Source organism: Dasypus novemcinctus, chromosome 2 (assembly GCF_030445035.2).
Source record: "Dasypus novemcinctus isolate mDasNov1 chromosome 2, mDasNov1.1.hap2, whole genome shotgun sequence".
NCBI classification, from domain to species: Eukaryota; Metazoa; Chordata; class Mammalia; order Cingulata; family Dasypodidae; genus Dasypus; species Dasypus novemcinctus.
In genome coordinates, this window is record NC_080674.1 from 102189257 (window position 1) to 102207174 (window position 17918).

General features: G+C 36.6%; 1 non-coding gene across 1 annotated transcript; it reads right to left on the bottom strand.

Annotated features, from left to right (window-relative positions):
- Nucleotides 1-15215: 15215 nt before the first annotated feature.
- Nucleotides 15216-15351, bottom strand: LOC111764626 (small nucleolar RNA SNORA79). Its single transcript, XR_002797198.1, has one exon. It is a non-coding gene; the product is annotated as a small nucleolar RNA SNORA79 (small nucleolar RNA).
- Nucleotides 15352-17918: the final 2567 nt, after the last annotated feature.

Genomic DNA, 17918 nt, shown 5'->3' on the forward strand with positions numbered 1-17918 from the left:
GTTATGGCACTTGTTGATTTTTTTTTTTTTTTTTAGTTAGGCCAGTTAAAAGAATTTATTTGGGGAATGGTGGAAAGAACAGAGCTTGCTGAGAAATGGGAGAGAAAGATGGAAATATACACGAAAATTTGGTGCGGGCTCCTCTAGGCAGAAAGAGCCATTTATTGATTTTATAGCACGTATAAAACATGCATATATTTTATATATTGATTCTAGTCTTGTGGTACATACATATTTACATAATTAATAAAAATAAATAAATATGAGCACAATCAGAAATCTCGTATTTAATAGCATACTGAATATTTGCCAAAGATTTAAACGTTTTATAAGAAATGGTTCTCTCAATTAGGAAGTTTGGATGATCATAAAGAAAAAATTCAAAAATTTTTTCCATTTCTTTTACTTTTTTTAAAGCAAAAATATTGACAATATGTATAGAAAGAAAAATTTATATATATTATATAAATTTATATATGAGATATTATATGTATTTAAGAATGTATTAAAAGCCTGGGAGAACAGTGAAATTTCCTATATGTTAATTTCCTATCAAGTTTCAGGAGTATGTTCCTGAATTTTAATGGACATGACAAAACGGTGTTTGTGAGGTCAAGATTTCATAAAAATTTGGAAATCAGTAGAAATTTAGTAAATATTGCATGATAAAACAAAATAAAGACATATAAATAGAAAATTTTTATGTAAAAATTTAATAAACACCTGCTTCCAAAACTAACCAGAACTCAAATCTGTAACAAATGTGCACCAATTGATAATTCTTTTCCCAAATCACTTTCTTCAAGAAACTTGCTGTGATGTTTGGATCTGCTGAGACACATTTTTTTCCAGTTTTTAACCTGTGCTCATGACACCTCTATTCAAAGTATGCCAATACAGCACTTACGATGTCTTAGGCATATGCATTTTCTAAACTCAGAGAGTTTAGGAAACTTTCCCTCAGAAGTGAAAAGAATTGCCATCTTCATTTGCCTCACTCTGAACCTCATCCACAGTTTCTCTAGCAGCTACAGTGCCTCACTCCTCACACATCAGGCTGTTGTTGCAATGGGTTCCTGGTGTTTACTCCTTCTTGATGTGCAGAGAACTCATGGGACATCTACTGCCACCTCGTCTGTGGTGCCTCCATGAGTCCAAGTGTTATAACAGGAACCAAAGACTTTACCACTGTATCACCTTGGATCTTTTAGACTCATAGGAATCAGAAAACCCACGTTAGCATTTCAGTGCTCTCATGCTATCTATGCAATCTTGGGCAAGTGGCTTAGACTATCAGTGCCTCATCCCTATTCTTGATCCCTCTAATTTACCCATGAGCGCCTCTGAGCCCTGCTCTGAATTTCTAGTGATGCCACTGAATTGAACTTATTTTATATTATTTTGCGTTTTTTTCAGTTGTCATAATTTTTTTTTTTTTTTTTTTGGTATTAGGTATGATTTTGTTCTGTGATTCTTAGGGCACAAGATGAAATATTCTTTTTATCTAAAACAACTTGAATGTGGGTTTGAGCTCTCTAATTTTATTCTAATCATTTTGGAACTGTAAGCTAGTACCTTTCCTTACGGCTCTGCAAATATTCTTGTGTGCAGAAAATGGGAGACTACCCTGGTCCTTAGCCTACTGGTTTGATTGTCATTAATTAACATTGTTCCTTCTATCACGTGTTGTTGGGAAGAGCCTGTTCTTTTCCGCTTAGTCAGGGACTGCAACTCCAGAAGGATACACCTTCACAATGGTTTGCTGTACTGATCACAGGCTTTTTCACAGAGACTCTATTTCTTAGGTCTCAGGACTTTGAGACCAGACTCCACAGACATCCAAGAGCCTTCTATCCTCCCTGGAAACTATGTATGGAATCAGATATAGAAACTATAAAATCTACCTCTCCCTTCACTAGTTTCCTATAAGTTACTTTAAAAAAATAATAATAGTAAACTTTATTTTCAGAGAAGTTTTAGATTTACAGGAGAATTACCCCAAAAGTATAGAGATTTCCCATTTAACCCCTACCACACATATAATTTCCTCTATTGTTAACATGTTATATTATAAGTGTGGTACATTTGTGACAATTGATGAACAAATATTGAAGCATTGCTGCTAACCAAAGTATATAGTTTACATTATGGTTTACACTTTGCGCAGTTCAGTTTTATAGGTTTTGACAAATGTATAATGTCATATGTCCATCATTACGATATCATATAGAACAATTTCCTGCCCTAAAAATTTGGAAATCATCCCTTCCCTTCCCCTCTGAACTCCTGGCAACCACTATTTTTATATCAATCTTACAAGTTATTCCATTAACGCAAGATAATAACTACAATAAAAATGAATCTACTTTGAGGGTCCCTTCCCCCCATATGTTTGCTTATTCCTCAACTTCGAGGAATTTGGGATGATATTCACTCTGACTGCTTCAGCTGCAAGGGGCCTTAGATATTATGGGGTAGATGGAAGAAATTGCAGTTGTAGACACTCCTTGTTTTGGGAATGAGACTTGTCCATCATCATTGTTTTGTTAGTTGTGTTGATGTGGGTTATGGGTGGGAGGCTGTTCATCTCTTCGTAGATAACCTGAGCTGTAGGTGTCCTGAGCTGTGGGGTGGGACAGTGAGAAGCTATAGCCCTGCCCTTGGTAACCATGACAACGACTCCAGTCCTGGGAAAACAATTTAGCAATGCAGACTATATACATACCAGTAAGTCCAGAGAGACTCTGATATTAGTGATGCCGAAGCTTAAGTAAACTTAAGCTTGGCCTCGAAGGGGAAATATAATTTAGCCTGTGCATGAATTAAAAATTATCTAATTCTATGTCCAAGTGTGCCTAGAAATCCAATTAAGTAATATTGGCCCTTTAGACTTTAAATGTTCAGAAAAGATGTGTATTCAAGGTTGCATCCAGATGGAATGTGGGCGATATGTTAACTCAAAACCTACTTGGTACTCAAACAAACACTTAACTAACAAAGAAAGTCGTTTTCTTTCATAAAAGCACCATTTAACTCCCCACCCTTATATCTTTTTTGTATAAAAGGGAACCCAAAATTCTATTCGGGGTTCGGGTTTTGAACAGAAAGTTTCTGAGTCTGACGATCCGTAAAATAAGTCTTTTTCCTTCCCAAAATTATTCCTGAATTCTGGCCTTTCTATACACAAATAATTGAAACTTTCTCGACTTCTACAACAGTGTGGGACAAGTGTGAAGAACTGGAGAGTAGGAATTGGCTGTAACTCTGAGGGGATTCAGTGTTCAACTGGCATATGAACTATCTGAAGGTTAGTCTCTGAAAGATATGTTTAACAGGTATATTAAAAATTATAGGTTCAAATAAAAGGTGTAGAAGAATCATGATTAAGGGAATTATAAATGAATATAACTATGTTATGTTGGGGAAATGGATGATTGTATATTTTCAAGTAGGGCCTGCCGAGGGGGTGTTGATTTCATGAGACCATGCACTTTGCCTCTAGTGTCCAGACATCCCTGGAGCCCTCAGGAGAACTTTTGTTTGAGGCTTTGTTTACTGTGGCAGTTGGTGAAATCTGCCTGTGACCTGCATAAGTGTAACTTCTGGAATGGCCTCCCAACTCACCTAGAAGCTTTGCTTTCTTCTCTGGGATGAACCTATTTTTTAAAATAACTCCATGAATGGTCTCTATCCCCTCCCCTTGTTACGATGATTCAGCCCAATAACCTAAAAATGTTTTGATTTCCAAACAAAAGCCTAAAAGGCACTTGTCCCCTTGGTGCCTTCCAGCATCTGTTTATGCCTCTGAAAGTTAACACAAAGCTGATAACAAGCCCCTGAGGCAAAGGATCCTATTTCTATGGGTCTGGGAAAGGGAATAATTACAGTGGTGCTTTTTTCTAAAAGTCTCACACAGGAATGAGAATAAGACAGAAACTATTATCTCAATAAATTATCCTGCAACATTGCTCTTCACATATATTTTAAAATGGATTTCCATTTTAAAACCTGGAGTAGGGATGGTAAATGCATGACATTTTTTCCCCCTGCGCTCCCCGCTCCCGGCAGCCACTGCTTTCTTCCTCACCCATGGCAGACATAGTTACTTTATCATTTCTACCAAAGGGTCCAGACTTGTTAATTCTCAGCATAATGGGTAAGAGAGCCAATACTAATGAGTTAGAATCAGAGATAGAGAGGTGGTATTGCCAAGAAGGGAGTAAAGATGGGTGAGAGGGATAGAAAGGAGAGAAGAGAAAGATTCACTTACTGAAGTTGTGTTTTGTAGCTATCATATGGAACATGCATGCCCTGTGATCATACCTTGAATCAAGGGGTTTGTTGTTCAGCCTTTTTATTGAGGAACTTTACTTTGTGAGTCCATTAGGAATAATCAGCTTTGGAGGACAGATATATTCTAATGAAACTGATTTGTTAATCTTGCATATTAGTTGATTTAAAATGAAATGTCTAGATAGGAACTTGGGAATACATGTTTAATGGTCTACCTACTTTAAAAATTTTTTATCAGTGACAAACCTTTCTTGTGAAACTGAATTAATATCAGAAAGTTAATCAAAGAATTTGAAGAAAACAAACCATAATGCCTGCAGATAAGGTAGTATCATGGAGCCATCTCTAAAATAGGAATGTGTGTGCTGAGTGGACCAGTGAACTAAAAATGTGGTTGGCCTGGAAACTGAAAGGAGTTAATTGGAGACAAATGAATTTTCACCCTTTGGCTCCAGTTTTCCAAAATCTCATACAGACTGCAATTTAATTTATATTAGTTATACTTATTATTTTTTTGTTCTCTGAAAGGATTTTTGTAGACTATCCAGACTCACTAAGAATTACAAATGTTATTTCAGGGTGTTGTTTATCCATATTACGAATACTTATTTAACAAAAATTACAGTCGCTTTTAGAAGATGATATTATCTAAGCTTATCCTGTAATTACAAGAGGGCAGCCTATTCAAAGCCTAAAAATACCATTGCATTTATCATATGTGTTTGCAACTTATTTATTTTAAGGTCTCATCTACAGTTAGCTTATATGATGCACATACACCTACACACATTTATACCATGCATTGATTTCTAAAGCAAAATTCCCCTAAAGAATTTTCTATGTGTCCACATTACACCTACATGCCCATTTTTCATTTTCCTCAGTTTGTTTGAATTGCATTCAAAACCTAACCTCGATGCTGTTAAGCATTCCTAAGATTTTTGGCTTTTTTCTTTCTTCTCCTTTATTTTCCAATGTAAAAACGAGCAGCTGGGAGAAAAGAGAACCAAGTTCTGTTAGCCCTACTGCAAATTTCAACTACTTATGTTCTGTAGCTACCAAACTGACATTTAAGAAAATATTAGTAAACTTAACCATAACCTAAATTCAATTATATCAGCGATTCTTAACTCTGAAATCAAAACCAATTCTATCAAGAGAGCAAAATTTAGTTTCGTAGGCATGGGAATTTATAAAGTGAAATCATAGGGCATTCTTCACTTTTTCTAATTTATTTCTGGAAAATGCATTATAAACAGATTGCATTTTTCCCACAGGAACTTGTAATTGCTGTGGCATTCCTATTCAATTACTCACCATCATATAAGTCATGGTTTCAGAATACGAACATGTTATAAAAGTAAAGATACAATAATAAACCTACAATAAATTTAATAATAAAATTATTTTATGTTATAGAATTAGAAATATGCTTTCTACACATTGATTTTGAAACCCTAGTTAATGCATTCTAATTTTAATCCATTGATTCAAATGTATTTGTTTGATAGCTACAATATCCTAGGTGCTTTGGTGGAGTATAACTGTAAAGACATGCTTTCTTCTGTCCAGAGATGGGAAGAATTAAAAAAAAATGCAGTAGGGACGCAGATGTGGCTTATGTGATAGAGCTTCCGCCTACCATATGGGAGGATCTGGGTTCAATCCCTGGGCCCTCCTGGTGGAAAAGAAGAAAAGAAAATGTGCTTGTGCAGCAAACCAGTGCCTGTGTAGCAAACCAGTGCCCGCGTGAGTTTCCGCGTGGTGAGGCAGTGCCTGGCACAAGTGCCTGCGTGAGTGCCCGCATGGTGAGCAGTTCCCTTGCAAGTAAGTTACACAGCAAGATGATGACGCATCAAAAGAGAACAAGGGGAGAGTCAAGTGCAGCAGAGACCAGGAATTGAGGTGGTGCAATTGACAGGGAACCTCTCTCCCCATCAGAGGTCTCCAGGATCAAGTCCCAGTGAATCCTAGAGGAGAGAAAATGGGAAGAGAAGACAACATAGACAGCAAAAATAGCGGGGTGGGAGGGGAGAAGGGGGTGAAGGGGGGAAAATAAATAAATAAATCTTTAAAAAAATATAGTAAAAGAGAGAAACATGTGATATAGCTAAAATGAAGATGCTAACACCAACAAATGTTTATCAGTAACCTTGATTACCTTTTTAGAATTTAGATGGGTTTTGGGGAATGATTGGAATGATCCAGGGAGCTTAAAAGCTGTTCAGGTAAGTTTTACTGATGACTTGTTTTTATCTTCAATTTTCTTGCAACCAGAAATAGTCTAAATTATGCTGTTAACATTAGAGTATGTTCAATATTATGTTTGCCCATTTTAAAATCAGACATTGCAGCATTTAAATATTTAAAGGCATCATTAAGTCATGATGGGCTGCTCTTGCTCAACTTTTCTTTGTTCTATCTTTAGACCTCTTCTTGCCTTGTGCAATCACTTCAATCATGATGGACAGCTTTGCAAGAAAAAACTAAAGAATGATGTGTTCAAGGATACGTAGACAAACAGTCCCACTAAGACATATATGGACTGTTTGTGTGGATGGGAAACAGGACTTTCCTTAACATTAGCTGGAAGCTTCACTTTCCTGCCTTTTCTTCCCTTCCAAGCCTAGATAAGGTTTGTTAGACCAACGTGCTGTGGGAACTATTGAGAAATGAAGTTCAGGTGTCCAGGCAGACTTGAATGAGCAAAACTTCAAAATGTGCTGTACAAAAAAAAAAAAAAGAAAATTGTATCTGGTGCAATTTTCTAATTGACAATTAAAATTTTAGCTGCCATTTCCCACTATGTGCCCCAAACACCCCTTATTTTTAATAGGACTTTTCTACTGTAATATACTGTAACTTCATAATTACTGAGTTTGGTCTACTATCTGAATGAAGAGACAATGTGGTCAAGGGGGCCTCCAAATTCCATAAAGTAGTCTTTTAAATTATGTTTCTTGTTTTTTGGATTTGTTGGGATATTAAGACCAGGAATAATTAAGCTGATATAACCTTCCTGTGTATCCATGGTTCTGAGTCTGGCACCGGTGTTACACAAATCTAACTCTAGTTTCTGAGCTTATTTTTTACAACAATTTTAATCATAGTATTAAAATATTTTTCTTTCAATTTTGAAATAATTTTAACTTATAAACAAGTTGCAAGAATAGTACAAAAACTTTTTTTGTTCTCTGACCCATTTGAAAGTAAGTTACTGACCTGATGTCCCTTTATCCTCTAATACTTGATTTGTCAATCTAAAAGTGAGGACATGCCCTACCTAAACATCACATATTCATCAAAATCAGAAAATTAACCCTGATACATTCCTACCATCTGGTTATACAGCTCTTTCATGTTTTGCCAATTCTCCCAATAATATGCTTCATAGCAAAAGGATCCAGTCAAGATTCATGAGTTATATTTACTTGCCATTGCTTCATTCTGAAATCTCTGTCTTCCTTAACTTTCATGACTTTTACAGGCCAGGTCTTTGATAGAATGCCCATCCATTTGGGCATGTTTCCTCATGGTTAGATTCAGATGATGCATATATGGCAGGAACATCACAGAAACACAGAAGTTATGGTGTGCTTTTCTTGTTGCATCCTATCAGGTGGTACACGATTTTGATTTGTTCCATTATTCCTAATGCTCACTCTGCACCCTTAATTAAGGCAGTGTCTGGCAGGTTTCTCCTCTGTAAACTTGCTCGATTCCCTTTATCATTAATAAGCTTGTGGGGGAAGTTTCTGTGTAGAGAGAGATTGGACTTCAGGGCTTGCTTAATGCAATTCATTTTTTCTTTTTGCAATATCTTTGGTTCTGTTAACATGCAATTATGTAAATGTCTCATTTAACCCACTAGTTTTAGCCTTCCTTGATATTTTGGGCTGAATTAATTATTATTAAGATGATTGCCAGATGTTCATTTTCTAAATTAAGCATTCCTCCTATGTTTATTAGTTAGGATTCTAATGTACAGTTCTAATTATATACTTATTTAGTAAGGATTTACAAATTCCTTTTATATAATATTGGCTATAATTTGCTGTTATTTATTTTTTTTAAGATTTATTTTATTTATTTCTCTCCCTCCCCGCCCGCCATTGTCTGCTCTCTGTATCTGTATCCATTTGCTGTGTGTTCTTCTGAGTCTGCTTGCATTATCTGGCAGCATTGGGAAACTGCGTCTCTTTTTTGTTGCGTCACTTCTCCGTATGTTCGGTGCCACTCCTGGGTGGGCTGCACTTTTTCACGCAGGGTGGCTCTCCTTGCGGGATGCATTCCTTGTGCATGGGGCTCCCCTATGTGGGGGTGCCCCTGCGTGGCATGGCACTCCTAGTATGTGGCAGCACTGTGCGTGGGCAAGCTTACCACACGGGTCAGGAGGTCCTGGGGATAGAACCCTGGACCTTCCATATGGTAGGCAGATGCTCTATCAGTTGAGCCACATCTGCTTCCCTGTTATTTATTTTTATATTCAAATTGTCTGTGATTTAGTAAGTGCAAGTTCCTTGATACTGGCTTTCATGTCATTTTGACATGCCCCCTTCATTCATTGAATAGTTCATTACTTTCTGGGACAAAAAAAGATGTTCTGGACTCAACTTTTACATTCCCAATATTAACTCCAGATTCTGACCTTTCTCCAAAGAGCCCTGCTTCTTTTAAGTAGAGAATGGTGTTTAGGAAGCAAGACCTGGGTCCTAGATGTGCTAATTGTTATTGGGGTAATGCTGGTCCTAGGGTCTATTCAGTAGTCAGTGTTAGAGCAAATATTTGAGTGCTAACCAATTCCTCTAATACCAATCTAACACCACTGGGTGTCAGAGTAGATTATAGTCCAGAGAACTTGGATAAGACATGAAGTTTCTTCCTCTATCCTTCTGATCTGATATGGGATTGAACTCTATTTCTTAATTCAGCATACCCAAAACCATTATTTTTTTTTAGGAGATACAGGGAATTGAACCTGGGACCTCGTACATGGGAAACAGGCACTCAAATCACTGACCTATACATGCTCCCCCTCTCCCAAAATCTATTTTTGGCTTCGCTAGAAGGATAATTCTCTTAATCATGTAGAGCCTATTAGACAACACAGAGAAAGCTTCCATGAAACGTGCGATTGTATTACTTTCCTATGATTATGGTAACAACGGAAACTTGGTGACCTAAATCAACACAGATTTATCCTCTTACAGTTCTGGAGACCAGAAATTAAATATCAGTTTCACTGGGCCTCAGTAGGGTGTCAAGAGGATTTATTCCTTTTGGAAGAAGTAGGGGAGAATCTGTTTTCCACCCTCTGGAGGCACCTGTATTCCTTGGCTTGCTGTCTCTTTCTACACCTTTAAAGCACATATACTGCAGGCTCTGCTCCCATCTTCACATGGCATTCTCTCTCTCTGAATGGATGACTCCTGCTTCCCTCTTACAAGGACACTGTGATTACATTGGACCCCCTTGGATAATCCAGGATAATCTCATCTCACTATCCTTACCTTAATCACATCTGCAGAGTTTTCTTTTACCATGCATGGTAACATAGGCACAGGTTTCATGTGTTAGGACATGAACATCTTTGGAGTCATTATTCAGCTTATCATTTGGGCACTCAACTAATCTGTTTCAAATTTCTAACTATTCATGTAGAATTAATTTCACTTTTGAGCTGTATTTATCAGAACACTTTCACCTGCAAGTGTTAGAAAAAAAATAATGTAATTTGGCTTGGGCCAAAAAGGAGCTTTATTGGATCACACGATTGAAAGTTGCAGGGCTACATTCTAAAGGCCCTGTTGAATCCAAGCAGTCAAAGATGTTGACAAGAATCTTTCTCTCCAGTCTTCAGCTCTGCTTTTCCTTCATGTTTATTCTCATCCTGGCTTTCCTCTCCTTTGGCAAGTTGGTTGCCAGTAGTTCCATAATTATATCCTCTCATTTTAGCAACACCACGACACAGAGAGGTCCCTTCCACCAAATGTGTTGGTAAAATCTAATGAGTTTCATTGACCGAACTTTCATGGAAATCTCTAAATCAAAATGTGTGCTGCTTTTACTGACACTGTAACTACTTGATATATTATTACTTAGTTTATTTATTCATTTAAGGTTTTCCTCAACTTTTCCTCTATCCCCTTCTCTCTTTTATCCTTCCTTCCTCTGTGAATACTCTTCTCATTTCAAAAAGGATTAGAAATATTACGTCTGTATGATTTATATATTTTTAAGTTTCTTTTAACATTTTAAAAAATTATATTTTATTTTTAATCTCAATGTTACAAGTTACTCTGTCAAACAAGATAATAACTACAATAACAATTAATCTACTTTGGTCTGTGGTAACACTCCACCCTCCTTTTTGTTCATTCTTCAGTCTTGAGGGTCTTGTGATGATGTCCACTCTGACTGCTTCAGGCTAAGGGGATAGATATTATGGGGCAGAGAAATGCAATTGTTTTGCTTGAAGTTGAAGATAATCCTTCTTTTGGGGATGGGACTGGTCCATCATCATCATTTTGTTAGTTGTCCAAGGCAATCCTGAAGAACTGGTGAGTAAAAGTTGGCCACAGCTCTCCTGGGTTTCAGGGCTCAATTGGCATATGAAAAATACAAAGATTTAAGTCTCTGAGAAGTATACTTAACAGGTACATTGAAAATTATAGGTTCAAATTAAAGGAGTAGAAGAATCATGATTAGGGGAATTACAAATGAATAAAATTATATTATATTGGATAAATAGATTTTCATATCTTCCTAGATAGGCGCCCTGTGAGGGTGTTGATTTCCTGAGGCCATGTGCTTGCCTGTGGTGTCCAGACATCCCTAAAGCCCTTGGGAGCACTTTTGTTTGATGCTTTGTTAACCGTAGCACTTTGTGAAATCTGCCTCAGACCTGCAAAAGTGTAATCTCTGGAATGACCTCCTGACTCACTTTGAAATCTTTTAGCCATAAATGTCCTTTTGGTTAAGATCTTTTTCTAAAAATATATAACTGATTAAAGCTTGGTAATAATCCTTCAGTGCCAGGGTGGCTCATCCCTGAGAATCATGTCCTATGTTGGGAGGTGTGTAGTGAGTTTCTTTGCAGAGTTTGAATCTCTTTTAACATTTTAAAAATGGTTTTGAAGATAATAATTTAGCAAGAAAATATGATCTGAGGCTTATTGTGGTTGAGCAAGACTAATTTTATTTTTACTAAAATATTTTTTTATAATACAATTTAAGTTAATAATTTTAAAAGCCCATTTCTTATCATGCATTAGTGAACTTTGAGGTGAGAATAAAATGTACAGTTGTTAAAGAAATCTAAACATATAAAAATATATGAAAATATGTTTACATTTGTGGCAGTTTAAAATTGTTTATGAATTCCAAAAATAGGTATTAGATTGTGTTTGTAAACTGGTCTGTTCCTTTGGGCATATTAGATTGTATTAAATTCAGAGGTTTCACTTTTACTTTATTAAGTCAAGATTAGGGCTTTTATTTACCATGTCATTATGTCACCTTGTGGGCTACATAAACTGATGCTCAAAGACAGAGAAGCAGAAATGTGAGGAAAGAATGAAGGCTCCATTAGCTATGACAAAGGCCCCAGGAAGAGAGATAAGCTCAATAGTCTACAGTTGACCTTGTGAAGAGAACAGAGCAGCTGAGCCTAGAAAGAAATGAGCCCCAGGAAGAGAGATGAGCTTATGTGAGCCTACAGCTGAGACTGGAAGAATATGGGACCACAGAACTTTAGGAGGAAGAAGGAAGGCTGAACCATCACAGATATCGTGCACCATCTTGCTTCAACATGTGGCAACAGACTTTGGGTGAGAAAGTACCTCTTATGGTACTTTGAGTTGGATACTTAAGGCCTTGTGACTGTAAGCTTCTACCCCAAAAAAATACCCTTTATAAAAGCCAACAGAGTCTGGTACTTTACATCAGCACCCTTTTGGCTGACTAATAAGACATAAAAAAAGTTAAAAGTTTTGTATGGCGTTAGCAGTCTCAGGTATTATTTCCATGTATTTATGGTTCCTTTGTTTCTATAACCAAAATATTTATGAATTTTAATTATATTTGGGCCACGTGTTGATTTTTAGATAGATAAGTTTTGGTATCTTTATTGCTAGGTCTTTTTGGAATTTTCTAGTATCAAACATCCTGTTTATTTTCAGGAATAAACACCTGTCCAATTCAATCAAAACCAAGCTTATTTGAATAATAAAATATTTTAAAATTCAATTTTTAAAATAAAGCTTTATTAATTACCTCTAATACATTTTAAAAAATTAAAACTCATATGTTACTTTCATTTGGAACCAGGACTTAAAAGTATTTTAATGCCTCTTTAACCAGAATTTTTATTCTTTAACCAAAAATTAAACCCCTTTGTTAGATAAAGAGAAATGGGCACATTGAAGGGACTTAATTCTTTAGACTGACTGATATTCACATTATAAAGTCTGTTATTTCACAAAGGTTCTTTAATTGAAGAAGTATAATAAAAATGCTCATTTTCGAGTTGTGAATATCCAGTTAATATTTTGACAGACTATGACCTGATGAATTGTATTCTATTGATGCTATTCTATTTTGTGTAAGAAAAACAAATTTGGTTTAGTGCATAATCATTATATTGAAAAAGCAGAATACAGAGTGTGTAATCATAAACAATTTTATTTTCATCTCAAATTATTCTTTGAAATCTTTTCTCTGGGACAATTCTCCTTTTGCCTCTTGTATGAAATTAAGGCCAGTCTTGTGCCCTTTTAGGTACTTTTAGCTCTTTCTTGTCCCTCAGACAGTCTTCAGTTTTAGGCAGTAATTAAAATGTCTAGTTTCGTGAAATAGAATCTTCAACTTCATTACAGTTAAAGACCCTTCTCTTTCCTAGGTTGGGCCACCAGCTGCAGAAAGAGGGAGTTAGCTTCATTTTTATTTCCCCCACAGAGTTCTTCTACTCCTCCTTCTAGACTTCAGGCTGACAATTGCTCCTCCATAGTTGAAACAGGTGCAGGGAGGGCAGATATATTTATAGACCCTACTTGTCTGTGCCCTTATATGTTGGTCTCCCTCTGGCCATTGCAGATGTATAAGATCGACTTTTGTTTGCAGAAGTACTTTTGTATGCTCTTTGGAGAACACCATCCCTTCTTCCTTTGCCGAGATCTTGCACCTACATTCCCTGAATGCAGATGAGTACATTTTGGTGTGGGGCTGACTTCTTATAGCTCCTCCTTCAGCTATTAGGTGTCTTGAAATTTGCTCCTTGCTTGGGTTATCTCATGTGTGCAGACCATCTTCTTGGGCAGGTAAAATGCCTAGTACAGTTGTCCCTTGTGCCAGACCACATCTAGTCCAAGCATCCTTTCCATTGACAAGCCATAGCCAGTACAGCAATCTCCTGACACTACCTTCAGAACAATTGGCCAGTTAAGGTCAGCTGCCAGGCAGATGACTTTAGGTAACTGTGATCTTCAAACTCCAGAAGAAACATATAAAACTTTCTGACTAGGCTGTTGATGCCCCTTTCCTTTGGTGTGGTCCTTAGCAACCCCCCACAACCCTCTTCTAACCTTCCCATTCCCTCATCTTGCCTCTTCAATTTCTTTTATTGGCTGGAGCTGGCAGATTAGCAAGGGGGTATGTGGCTCTATGTGTGTTTTTCAGGCAGCTCACTTTTAAGTCTGATTTGATGGTCTTGAATCTTCCTCTGGAATGTGAGACTGGTTGCCACCTCTTCAATATGGACCTAAGCCAAATTTGAGATATAATGTCCTGTTTTAAATCCTGTCACAAGTGTCTCTAACTAGTCAAGGTTTTTCTATTCAAGGACCAGTTATCCGATGGCTAAATTATGAAGGGGAAAATTCTGAGATAAAATCGAATTTTTCTGCTAATTTTATCACTATTAAATCTTTGTTGCCCCAGTTCCTTCATCCATAATAGTCCTACTTGCTTATGGTGAGAGTGTGAATATTATAGTAGTGTGACATGCCTGGAATTGGTATAGGGGAATTTAGTAAATATGTAACTTACACCCTGTAATTTTTTCCTCTAGGCAACTATTATAAGTGTTATTATCTGTACCTTGCCAATTGTATTAGTCAAGGTTATTCAGTGACACAGAACTAATAGGTCTGCCTCTCTCCTTTCCTCCCTCCCTTCCTTCCTTTCTTCTCTCTCTCATCTATCTTTTATCCATCTCTCTCTCTCTCTCTAATATATCTACCTATCATTTATCTATGATTTATTTTCAGGACTTGGCTTATGGGATTTTGGGACTGGTAAATCCAAAATTTGTGGTCTAAGCTGGTAGGCTGGTAGGCTGGAAACTCAGGCAGGAATTTATGTTGCACTGTTGAAGCAGAATTTCTTCCTCTATGAAAAGTTCAGTTATTGTTCTTAAGACCATCAACTGATTGCATGTAGAGGTAGTTACAAAAGGACTGTAGGAAAGGGGAAAGAAAGACTCATCTCCTTAGGTAAATATTTCCTAAGTAGTTGGCTCAAGTTTCAAGGCATTTGCAAAATCAGTGCCTGATCAAATTCATTCTACTCAACTGTCATAATTGGTATTGTAGTTTTTTCACTAATGGTTAGTAAATAACAATAGCTAGCTTATAAATGTTATGCAAATAATATAAAATGCTCTTGTTACCAATATTTTGATAATGGCTACTAAGGAGCCACAAAGAAATATGGTCACCATAACAATTATTTGAGTAGAAAGATCAAGTTATAAATATTATAGGTGTACAAGTATTAATATATACTTGATTCTAAGATCAAGATGAAAGTTTTATTTTAAAAATATAATGCCTAGTTTAGTATGCTAAAGGATTTGTACACAATTTTTAGAGTTGCCATTTTGTAACTAACTTTACATGTGCATACCTTTTTTCTTTTTCTTTTTCTTCTGTTTGATTTCACAAATTTCAGAGGATAGATAATCCCATCATCCTAATATTCCCTGAGTGAAGAAAATCCAATTTTAATTTATGATGACCTAAAATCCTACTGCCAAGCACATACCTTTTAAGCCAACCATTCTACTTGTAGAATTTTATTCTTAATAGTCAGATACATGCAATTTGTGTGTGTTAGGGTGTTTTTATTTAAGTATGACAAATAATAAATACCATGTCCTTTAGTATAGTCTGGTTAAATGGATATGTATAAATCTATATTATACAATATGACCTAGCCACTAATATTTGATACATATCTATATTAATTCACACTTAAATAGCTACACAATATATTACTAACCAGGAAAATGCAGTGTACAAACCCATGTACCTTGTATATGGATGGTAAATTGAATCAAGTACTCTTCAAAACATGTGTTCTTAATCTGCATTACTGTGGGTATCAACTCATTGTAAATAGAACCTTTTGAAGATGTTATTTATAGTTAAGGTATGGCCCAACTGAAAGGAGGTCTTAATAGGATTATTGAAGTCCTTTATAAACAGAAGAAATTCAGATTTAGTCAGAGAAAACTGTGGAAAAAACTATGTCAGAAGTCACTGTACCTGGAAGAGAAAGAAGAGGATATGGTCATGTGACTGAAAAGCCAAGGAAGTCAAGGATTACTGGCCAGCCAGAACACTACTGATCCTGAGGGGAAGCAAGCCTTCCAGCCTCTGAAACTGTGAGCCAAAAATTCCTGTTGTTAAGCCAACTCATTGTGTGCTATTTGTCAAAACAGCCTGGGAACTAAGACAGTTTTTGGTACCAGAATGTGGGGTGACAAATATTTTAAAAATGTGGAAACAGCTTTGGAATTCTGTAATGGATAGAGGCTTAAAAAATTGTGACACAGTAGAAAAAGCCTAGATTGCTTTCAAGAGACTGTCAGTAGAAATATGGGCATTAAAGGTACTTCTGATGAGGCTTTAGAAGGAAAGGATGAATGTATTATTGGACACTGGAGGACAGGTGATCCTTGTTATAAAGTAGCAGAGAATTTTGCCGAATTAAGATGATATGCCTTGTCATAGTTTGCCAATGCAAAGTACAAGAAATGGGTTGACATTTATAACGGAAATTTTATTTGGAGTAAAAGCTTATAGTTCTAAGGCTGTGAAATGTCCAAATCAAGGCACTATCAAAGATGCTTCCTCACCAAAGTCAACTACTGAGGATCCTGGTCTTCTGCCACGTGGCAGTCAGGCGTACAGCAGGGCTTGTCTTCTCAGTCTTGGGCTGCTCTCTGGGTCTAGCCCCTCATGGGCTTCTTTCCATACCTCTGCTCTGCTGATTCCGGAATCCAGGACCTCTCTCAGCCTCTCAGGCTTCTCTGCCTTTCTGCAACTATAGGTGAACCTGGAATCCTCTCTCTCTCCTTTCTCTAACATGTTAGGACGAAAGTGGCAGCTTCCTTTTTCAGTGCCCTCTTTCTCTCTGTGTCCTCCATTTATATAAGACGTAGCAAGAGGGTGGAGACCCAATTTGTGTCATGCCTCAAGGACGTGATCCAGTCAAAAGTCCTAATGTGATCTAATCAAGTTACAAAGGTCTTGTAACTGAATGTAATGCATCCAAAGGGCCTTATACCCACTAGAATGGATTAGTTAAAAAACATAATCTTTTTTTTTTAATTCACCAAATTCAAACTGTACCATGCCTAGAAAATTTTGGATGAATAAACACAAAAATTTTATTAAGGGTTGCCTCTGAGTGGTGGGATTCATTCCTTCAGCAAATATATGAGTCCTTAATTGAGATTGGGTCCTATGCTAGTAGATTTGAGAGACATAAGGATAATTCCAGAGGAAAATTTCAGTAGAAATGGAGAGTCTATTGACAACTAACAAACTACTATCATCAATTAGATATATACTGCATAATTCCTGGAGAGTGGGAAGGGATGGCTTCTAAGATAGAAATGAAGATATTTGTTTTGGAAGAAAGGCACCCATCCTTCCAATCACCAAATTTAAAAGGATAGGCCTAAACTTTGGGTCTTTCCTTATTCACTCCATTTCTATTTTTCTGTGAGGCAGTGGAATAGGGAATCATACCATTTTTCTTAGAATAAAATTTTTGGGTCACATACAAGTGGTGTAACATTGGGGAAGTCACTTAGCTCTCTAAAGCATCATCTTCACATTTGTATGAGGAATATTTATTCTTCTTACCTTTTAGGGTTATTTTGATGCCACATGAGATTATCTATGCCAAAGGTTTAGCAACATTGAAAAAAAATCACTGGAGAGCTATTTAATAAGAGGTAATATTATGATTATATCCCTTTACACCTGGTGTGAACACTAATTTGAATTTCTCAGATAATTAGTTACATTATATTACCTTTCCCAGCTCTCTTGTTGAAGGTGTATCTTCAACCTTAATAGGATAATGCCATTAAAAGTGAATAATCCAGAGATTTCTAGATCAAAGAGCAAGTTTATAAGCTACATATGGTGTTGAGAATTTGGATAAGCTCAGTCTTCATGCATCCACTTTTCTCAATAACAGTGACTGATAATGGAATGAGACAAGTTTACACATTTTGTATACTACTTCCTGACACAATGGTAGACTTTCAGCTTGCAAGATCTTTGCAAAACATGCTGTTCCTGATTGTCTCTAAGGTTCAGGGCCAACTCTAG